The sequence below is a fragment of the Callithrix jacchus genome, chromosome 11 (genome assembly GCF_049354715.1).
Source record: "Callithrix jacchus isolate 240 chromosome 11, calJac240_pri, whole genome shotgun sequence".
NCBI lineage: Eukaryota > Metazoa > Chordata > Mammalia > Primates > Cebidae > Callithrix > Callithrix jacchus.
Window position 1 is genome coordinate 118490135 of NC_133512.1, and position 9850 is coordinate 118499984.

A 9850-nucleotide genomic window follows, 5' to 3' on the forward strand; every position below is an offset into this window, starting at 1 on the left:
GAAGAAATTGAGGTCTTGGCCAGGAGAGGTGGCTCACGCCTGTAATCTCAGCACTTTGGGAGACTGAGGCAGGTGGATCACGAGGTCAAGAAATCAAGACCATCCTGGCCAACATGGTGAAACCCTGTCTCTACTAAAAATACAAAAATTAGCTGGGCGTGGTGGCTCATGTCTGTAATCCCAGCTACTCTGGAGACTGAGGAAGGAGAATCCCTTGAACCCAGGAGGCAGAGGTTGCAGTGAGCTGAGATGGTCCACTGCATCCCAGCCTGGTGATAGAGCGAGACTGTGTGGAAAGAAAGAAGAAAGAAAGAAAGAAAAGAAAAGAAAAGAGAAAGAAAGAAAGAAATTGAGGTTTTGAGGCTGGCTGGGATTCCCAGGACCAGAGGTAAAGATTCCTGCAGTTTCTGGTTACCCGGCGCCCATTTTCTTGGTTTGATCTGCAGAGACCTGTAGGGACCCAGAGGAGTGGCCCTGCAGGAGTGGCCTGCCTTTTCCTGCTGGCTTTGCTCTTTTCTCTAAGCCCCAGCTAAAATCAGAGTTGTGAGGGGATCTGAACCCACTTATTAAATAGATTTTGCTGTACTAGGAGCAACTTTGTAATATCCAAACTGTGAACAACTTCTGGTTAAGCACCAAAAGAACCCCTCAAAGTACCATCTCCCTTTGACTTACAATATGATTACATTCCTGGACAATTCTGAGTATATTAAAATTGGGTGAGTGAGTAGGGGAAGTTAAGGTCTGGACTCAAGTAGTTGTAAACAGGTTCTTCACCTGCCAGAATGGTTGGAGTGGCATAAGGAGATCATTATTTATTCTCTGCAGGGCTTCTAGCATCATGGGCCTCAATTTCTAGAACGCCGTTAGAGCCCTCCAGCCATGGTGACTCCCTAAACACCCTATCATTTAAGAAACTCCAAACACCTCCTATGGTGGGGTTCTGCCCACTGAAACTCATTGACTTAGAATCTTTTTTCTTTTTTCGAGAACAGGCCCTTGTTCTATTGCCCAGGAGGCTGGTTTTGAACACCTGGCCTTGAGTGAGCCTCCTGCCGCAGCCTCCCAGAATGCCTGGATTATAGACGTGAGCCACCATACTGGGCCTGACTTAGAATGTTAGACCTGAAAAAAGCTAATAATCTTGTTACACATCTCAGTCTAGACAAAAAACTGTGTTGACAGAGAGACTGGACAACTAGAGAAAGTTGATAATTTACATTAGGATTCACTCCTGATGTACATTCTATGGGTTTGGACAAAGGTATAATGACATGTATGTATCATTACAATATCGATATCATGTGGAGTATTTTCACTGCCCTAAAAATTATCTGTGCTCCACCTATTCATTTCTCCCTCATCAATCCCTTACTGTCTCCCTAGTTTCGTCTCTTCCAGAATGTCATGCAGTTGGAATCATACAATATGTAGCCTTTTCACATTGGCTTCTTTCACTTAGTAATATGCATTTGGGGTTTCTCCATGTATTTTTGTGTCTTGATAGCACTGAATGATATTGTATTGTTTGAACATATCACATTTTATCTATTCATTCACCTATTGAAGGGCATCTTGATTTCTTCCAAGTTTTGGCCATTGTGAATAAAGTTTCTATAAACATTCAAAAAATAAAATTAAAAATTAAAAAAAGATTCAGGGAGACTTCTTTACTAGACAACTTAGAATCTTTATAAACAAGACGGAGGCTATATTAGTAACGCCATCTGCTGAGGTGGCCTGCAGTGGAGGGCATCTGAAGGCTGGAGAAGGGTACACAGGGGGCGGATGCAGCAGGCATAATGCCCGACTAGTCACTGGAAATAATGCCAGGTCACACCCTAAGAACAAGCTCAGCATTTATTAAAACTTTTCAGATTGAGCTGAAGGTAAAACAACTCAAAAACTAAGGTAAAGATTGCTTTAAAGGTGCTGCTAGAGTACCATACTAATAATCTAAAGGTTTCTTGTTTCTGCAGCTTCATTTTCTAAAAGGCCAGGTGTAATGTGTGTTTTTTTCTGTTCAGCTTATAAGATGATTGGCTTTCTATTTGAAACCTCTGTGTTGAAACAAGCTGATAGATTGGTATTCAATTTACTACCCATCTACGAGAGTTTAACTGTTCTCTCATCTGGTCAGGATTGAGGCCGTGTATCTGGTTGGCAATATCTGTTTTAGGAGTATTCCTAAATGTAAATATTTAGCTGAGTATTGTTTGTTAAGATAATCTGGTGAACAGCAATGTTTAGGAACTATCTGTAATAGCCTGGGTCAAGATGAAGAGGCACAATATGGTTTGCTCTCTAAGCAAACTTAAAAATCCCTGATCTCTTCTCTCCTTTCCCAGTTATAGTCTGCTCATCCTCAACTTAAGGGAACCACAGAGAAAAACCTTTCTGACAGGGAAGGAGTAAAGCAGAAAAACCACTTTCATCAATCCCAGTTAGGAACTGACATTTAGCATGGACTCAGTTCTGAAACTCTCAACCTCTTCCAGCATGCAGACAATTGTTATTCACAATTGCCAACCACTTGAGGCCAGGCATTCAAGACCAGCTTGGCCAATATAGTGAAACCCTGTCTCTACAAAAAAAACCATAAAAATTAGCCAGGTGTGGTGTCCCACACCTGTAATCATAGCTACTGGTATGGCTGAGGCATAAGAATCACTTGAACCTGGGAGGAGGAGGCTGCAGTGAGCTGAGATCACACCACTTCACTCCAGCCTGGGCAACAGAGCATGACTCTGTCTCAAAGAAAAAATAAAAATAAAACTTAAAAATATTCAGGAAGACTTGGCAGTGGTATAATCTATACTTCTTCTTTTGGTGACCATAAAGATACTGTATTCAGACCTCCAGCTGCAGGGAAACCCCATTCCAGGGACATGCAAATCCCTCTAATGTACACTGGGTTTGAGGGTTCCTTGTCAGTCTGCTGAAACTTTCTTGGAACTGTGCTGCAGCCTGAGACTCTCCTACCCAGTCCTCCTTGATTTCCCACTGGCCAAATCCAACCAAAGCTGCAAAGCATGGGCCTCCCTTGACACAATCCATAGAGGTTCCCAGCCTCTGGGGCAGAGAGCAGGTTGGAGGAGGGTGGAGAGTGGCTTGGCTTGGTCTGGGGTGGGATGGGGGCAGGAGCATAGAGAAGATACCCAGCATATTACAAAAGACTTGGTTTGGGCCAGGCGTGGTGGCTCACGCCTGTAATCCTAGCACTTTGGGAGGCCAAGTGGGGAGACCATAAGGTCAGGAGACAGAGACCATCCTGGCCAACATGGTGAAACCCTGTCTCTACTAAAAAATAGAAAAATTAGCTGGGCATGGTGGTGCATGCCTGTAGTCCCAGCTACTTGGGAGTCTGAGGCAGTAGAATTGCTTGAACCCAGGAGTTGTAGGTTGCAGTGAGTCAAGTTCGTGCCACTGCACTCTAGCCTAGTAACAGAGCAAGACTCTGTCTCAAAAAAAAAAAAAAAAAGACTTGGCTAGGCCTGTGTTAGAAATAGATGCTCAGTGCTGCAAAGAAAAATTAGCAGTGAGACAAAGGATTTTTCAGCAACACAGTTCTTATTTTCTGGACTGCAGGAAGGGTACCCTTGCTAGCCATTGTGACTTAAGAGTACAATGAACAAAGGAAAACACACAAATTTATCCCTTACACATTGGTGGTTGTCCTTACTACTGTGTCTGATCTCCACTGGCTGGAGCCAGACCCCACACTCCAAACTAAAACCCGATTGGCTAACAACTTAAAACTTTTCTAAATAGGTGAAGGCAATGGAGAGCTGGGACATGCCTGTGAGCACATCCAACACAGACATCTTGGTTAAAGTACAAGGACATAGAATGTACTATATGCCTGTAAGCATGGCATGCCTAACAGCTAAATAGGATAGGGCTTAACAAAGTTATCAGCACACTTATTCTTTAACAAGAAAAGAAACTTTAAATAGGAATTTTTTACTCGCCACAGCCTGCAAGGAACATAAATCTTTTTCTTTAAAGTTTAGACATAGTGAATAGAGTTCCTTAACCTCTCGTTGACTGGGTTCTCATTGTTTGCAGCTAAACATGAGGCTGATACAGACCTTAAAGCAAGAAGCCCATTTGCTGTGAAGATAACGTGAGTACACAAAGACCAAGGGACCTGGGAAGAAAGGAGTCCAGGAAAGATATGAGCAAAGCCAATTTCAGTCTGTAGTGAAGAAGGCTGGAAGTTCACGCATGGTATTCACAGTTGAGTGACTATATTTATGCCTAAATTAACTGCCTTGCAAAATATATTTAGTTTTCATTTCAGTTTGCGAGGTTAGTCATTCTCAACAAATCCTTTTCCTGTGCTTATAACCTCTCAAAGTATTGTTATATATAGATGTGTGGACCACATGGACTGAATTCTTATGCTCAGACAGGAAAAATACTTGTGATCAGTTCCCCTTATAGAATTGCCCTATTCAAGTTTATTTACATTATCATGGGTTATATGTTACACGTGCACTAAAGCCCATGTGCTGATTATTGTTATTATTATTATTTTTGAAAAGGAGTCTCACTCTGTCACCCAGGCCGGAGTGCAGTGGCACAATCTCAGCTCACTGCAACCTCCACCTCCTGGGTCCAAGCAATTCTCCCTGCCTCAGCCTCCCAAGTAGTTGGGATTACTGGTGCCCGCCACCATGCCTGGCTAATTTTTGTATTTTTTGGTAGAGATGGGGTTTCACCATGTTGGCCAGGCTGATCTTGAACTCCTGATTTCAGGTGATCTGCCCACCTTGGCCTCCCAAGGTGCTGGGATTACAGGCGTGAGCCACCATGCCTGCCCCACATGCTGGTTTCTCATCCTTCTTCAGTCAACTTACTTAATCTTAGAAATATGTTACAGAAACTAGCCCTCCTCTTTACTTTTAAGAAGTATTTGCAACGTCAAATGTGTGGTGGCACACGTCTGTAGTCACAGCTACTCAGGAAGCTGAGGTGGGAGGATCGCTTGAGCCTGGAAGGTTGAGGCTACAGTGAGCCATGGTCACGCTGCTGCACTCCAGCCTGGCCAATAGAGTGAGACCTGTCTCAAAAAAAAAAAAAAAAAGGTATGTACAATCTCAAATGTCTTTTAAGAAGGTAGCTCTTCTTGATGGTGAGTCTCTTGATTGCTGAGCACCTTAGCGAGCTTGTATATCTAGTTTACATGTAGAAGCTGGAAGAGCTGAATTCTCTGCATGGTAGAGGAAGAAGAATTGGAAGCTGGGAGGGAGTCTAGGAGGAAGGGAAAGGAAGCCAGATGGGCTGGGAGGCAGGAGGAGGAGCTGTCAAAATGGGGGAGGCCTTTTAGGTGACTTCTTAATCTTTAATAGAGTCTACCAGACTCACAAAATTCTCAGTATAGATTTCTTTAGAAGTCAACAAAGGACTGAGTTCTGTGGTCAGAATGGTTGGGTATAAAACAGTGATGCATGCATTGATGCTGGAGGCAGAAATCAGTGGAGGGAATGAGAAATATATATCTGCCTTTTCAAAGGGGAAAGAGGCCTGAGCTATGTCTGGATTACAAATGATTTTAAGAAATGCACTTGTTTGGTGTCCTGGCAACAAGGGATTCAATTAGGGCCATGCAGAGGGCTGTTTAATCAGGTACACAGATTTAGGAAGGCTGGAGGAACATGTCGAGTTCTAGAAAAGTTTCCAGGGAAAAGATTAAATATTTTATCTTACTATTTTTTTAAGAGATAGGGTCTTGCCCAGGTCTTGCTGTGCTACCCAGGCTGGAGTGCCCTGGTGTGATCATAGCTCACTGCAGCTTTGAAGTCCTGGGCTCAAGTGATCTTCCTACCTCTGCCTCCTGAGTAGCGGGGACTATAGGCATGATTCACCATGTCCAGTAAATATTTTCTTTAAAAACATGCTTAAAAAAAAGAAAATAAAAAAATGCTTACAGTGATAAGATTTAGTTGTCTGCTGTTTAAAATGAGAGAGAGGCTGGGCACAGTGGCTCACGCCTGTAATCCCAGGACTTTGGGAGGCTGAGGTAGGTGAATCATCTGAGGTCGGGAGTTTGAAACCAGTCTGACCAACATGGAGAAACTCCGTCTCTACTAAAATTACAAAATTAGCCAGGCACTGTGGCGCATGCCTGTAATCCTGGCTACTCAAGAGGCTGAGGCAGGAGAATGGCTTGAATCTGGGAGGTAGAGGTTGTGGTGAGCCGAGATCATGCCCTTGCACTTTAGCCTGGGCAGCAAGAGTGAAACTCCATCTCAGAAACAAAGAGGGAGGGGGAGAGAGAGAGAGAGAGAGAGAGAGAGAGAGAGAGAGAGAGAGAGAGAGAAAGAGAGACAGAAAGATAATTGGAAAAACGTGAACAGATACTATCAAGGAATATGGGAAGCAGGTCCAGCTGTCCAGGGAAGGCCTCTGGAGTCAGTCAGGGCAATGTCAGGGGATCGTGCTGGGATCAGAGAAGGGTTCAAATCCCTGCAGTAATCAAGTCAATGGGGTGAGAGGTACGGAAGGTCAGGACATCCCCATGCCCATCATAGGAACATGGCTCCTCCCAGACTGCACATGCTGAAGGCTGAACACCCACGGCACAGCCTTCTGTTGGGTACACTGGCTTAGACGCTGGGTTGGGCTGAGCCTGCAACCCAAGATCTCAGTGATGACAGCTGAGAGGATTGGGCAAAATGGGGCTGACCCCTGTGAGGAAAAGCCCAGAGGCCATCGCCCCAGCGCCTGCTGGACTTTGAGGATCACAAGCTGCCTGAAGCTCATGCCTGTAAGCATAAGGCCTGTGAACCCCTTAAGCAGTTCTGGGATTTTCTTTTCTGGTAATCTGTGAAGTAGAGTTAATAATAAAGGTATCTTACACAATTACGAGAATCTCATTAGATTATAGATGTGGAGACACTAAAAAATGCCAAACATTCACCAATGAAGCATGCTGAGTATGTTTGTGTGACAGCCCCCACCGCTAGTTGCCGGATTCTTCTCCTCCTCCTCCTCCTTCTTCTTCTTCATCTTCATCTTCCTCTTTGTCTTCTTCACCTTTGTCACCTTCTTCTTCACACTGAAAGGCAGCTGGGGCATTGACTGGCATTACAAAAGCTTTCCTTTAAATGAGTGAGAGGATCTGAACACTAAAGTGTCCACCGTTTTATGAAAACTTGAGCCCAAACTCTCCATTATCTGTACACAGCTTGATCATGACCAGGAGCAAGAATCTGAGTTGAATAAATTGAACCAGTCCTGCTATAAGACCATGAAGGGAAACGGGGGTGTGTGGGGCAGGGCGGGGTTGGGGGATATGTGGAGTTCTTGCTTTCTGTTTTTGAGACAGTCTCACTTTGTTGCCCAGGCTGGGGTGCAGTGGCACAATCTCAGCTCACTGCAACTTCTGCCTTTGAGGTTCAAGCTATTCTCCTGCCTCAGCCTCCGGAGTAGCTGGGATTACAGGTGCACACTGCCATGCCCAGCTAATTTTTTGTATTTTAGTAGAGACGGGTTTCACCATGTTGGCCAGGCTGGTCTTGAACTGCTGACCTCAGCCTCCCAAAGTGCTGGGATTACAGGCTGAGCCACCGTGCCCGGCTAGAGTTCTTGCTTTTACACTACAAAGTTTCCAACACAAGCTAACAATTCTACAGTGCAGCACCAAATCACTTTCCACTGTCTCCCAAGACACAGTCATTTAATAATCAGTAATCCAAGTACTAAGAATACTAAGAAAAATTCCTGGAAAACAGGGACCACGCCCTCTCCCCGCCTTGGCTCTGTGCATGGCCTGCCATTGAGGAATCTAAGAACCTACAACTGGCTGACACTCTTGGGGAGAGCGCCCTCACAGAATCTCCAGCATCAGTTTTCCCGTCTGTAAAAGACAGGCAGCTGTGGAGACTGGGAGACCAGCAAGTCTTCCAGATCGAAGTCGTTGCACTCCTCGTTGTACCACAGCATGTGCCATGAACTTGGATGAGCTGACAAAGTCCTCCATGCGGCACAGGACAAAGAAAGGTGGAGTCGGTAACCACATCAGGGGCCCATGCACACATGGCATTGCTCCATGAAAGCCCTGCAGCCTGAGGAGCACGGTGGGCAGGAGGCAGTGGCGACAAGGACAAGGCCTGGATAAAGCCCTGACAATGTCGCAGAGTTCGAGCAAGCCGTGTGGGCACCAGGCCCAGAGCATACAGCTTGTCAAACAGTGCTTGGGCCGCTTTGGCATGGGAGGCTTGGCTGGCTGCAGCATGTGTCAGCCTCCCTCTGCAGCCAGGGAGGCAGCCTGTACAGGTCTGTGACCTCCCAGTTCAGGAAGTCCACCTGCTCCAGCAGCTTCCGCTCTTGGAACTTAAGCTTAGGTACCGTGATGGCTGCAGACAGAGTGGCAGGACCCCAAAACACCGCATTCTTCTTGCATCCAGATATGGCCCTTGAACGGAGTTAGAGGAGGGATGGATGTCACAGACATTCCTTTCCTTCCTTGCCCAAGGCAGTGTACTTAATTTGGAGACTTTAGAAAGGTTATAAAAGCAACTGAGAATACACCAACTGTGAATATTTATTTGCATGTCATGGATACGTTGTGTGTTTCTGGCTGCAACTGCAATTATTAACACCAGAAGCAGTGTTTTGTTGGGATAGAATTTAAAAATCCAGTGATAGTTTACTAAAAGGAAATTATCTAATTTTCTATTAGAATGCCCGAGGGGGAAATAAATTGATTTGTTCTAAATCGGGCAGGAATCAGAGACAGAGCAAAATCCAGAACCGCCTTCTCTTAGGCTCTCTGTAGTTTGTGGTAGTTCTGGTGGTTTCCACTCAGGTTACAGCTTGTGTAAATGGCCTCAGCCTTAATAACTCTAAATGCTTCTTCTAAATTATGAAGCTTTACCACTCTCAGTGATTGGAACCACTTTTGAAGCCATGATGTTGAATTTCTTGAGATGGGCCCCCTGTGTTTTGATGACCTGTGTTTCTGGGAGGTCATTCATGAATTCCCCAGAACCGCGCGTTTCTATACATTCATGCTCCCAGCTTCTCTGCTTCCCTGCCTGCTGTCTCATCAACATCTGTACAGCCCTAATTAATCCTCTACTTATTATTTTTCTCAAGACTTACAAAGGCATTTGTGAAGCTTTCATCTCATTTCCATCACAGTTTTAAGAGCGTCCATTTGGGTGTTATTCCTAGAGGATGTTTTCTCTTTTCTCTGAATTCCATCTCAGAAACTTTAAGAAGCATTTTTACATTGTCTTGAGGATTGTTTTTGCACATGTCATGTTCTGGTGGAGTTTACTTGACTCTAGATAACAACGTTTTGTTTCTTTTCTCTTTTAAATGGTGTGTATCTTGGTCATTGGAAGTTTTACTGATCCTTTGTGTGGTGTTAATTTCATCTAAGAAATAGATTCTGAGAAATCAGCTTCAAAGATAAGCCCAGTCAGCAAGAGCTGTTGTTTCTTCCCTTGTTTTGTGGGAGAAACAATGTGGAGCCGCCAGAGCTGGCTATGGCAGAAATGGATTTATTTAACAAGAAACAGACACTTTAACTGGGTCAGTCTAGTAGGATGGACCCAGGTACTGGCAGATTCACAATGAATAGACACATATAGTTGGCATGTTTCCCTACACAGCATCCACATTTCTGGGCACAGAACCACATCAATTAGACTTCATGGTTCTACACATAGAAAGCATGCAGCCAACCCAAGCCAAAGGGAATTTATTGGAAGACTGTTGGGGAGCTCTTCACACCAACTGAAGGTTAAGGGAACCAGACATGGAGAATAGGCCAGAACCAAGAAGCAGTAAGCTGGAGGGAAGCCCAGCAACTGTCTCACAGCTGGAACTGCCTCGC

The 9850-nt window shown here is 44.8% G+C and overlaps 1 long non-coding RNA gene across 1 annotated transcript in view; it reads left to right on the forward strand.

The window, feature by feature from the left end:
- LOC118143791 (uncharacterized) overlaps positions 1–9850 on the forward strand; it is a 28903-nt gene continuing 19053 nt past the window's right edge. The window contains exons 1-2 of the long non-coding RNA XR_004728232.3: positions 1–388; positions 4069–4239. This is a non-coding gene — a long non-coding RNA (uncharacterized LOC118143791). The remainder of the gene's footprint in view (positions 389–4068; positions 4240–9850) is intronic.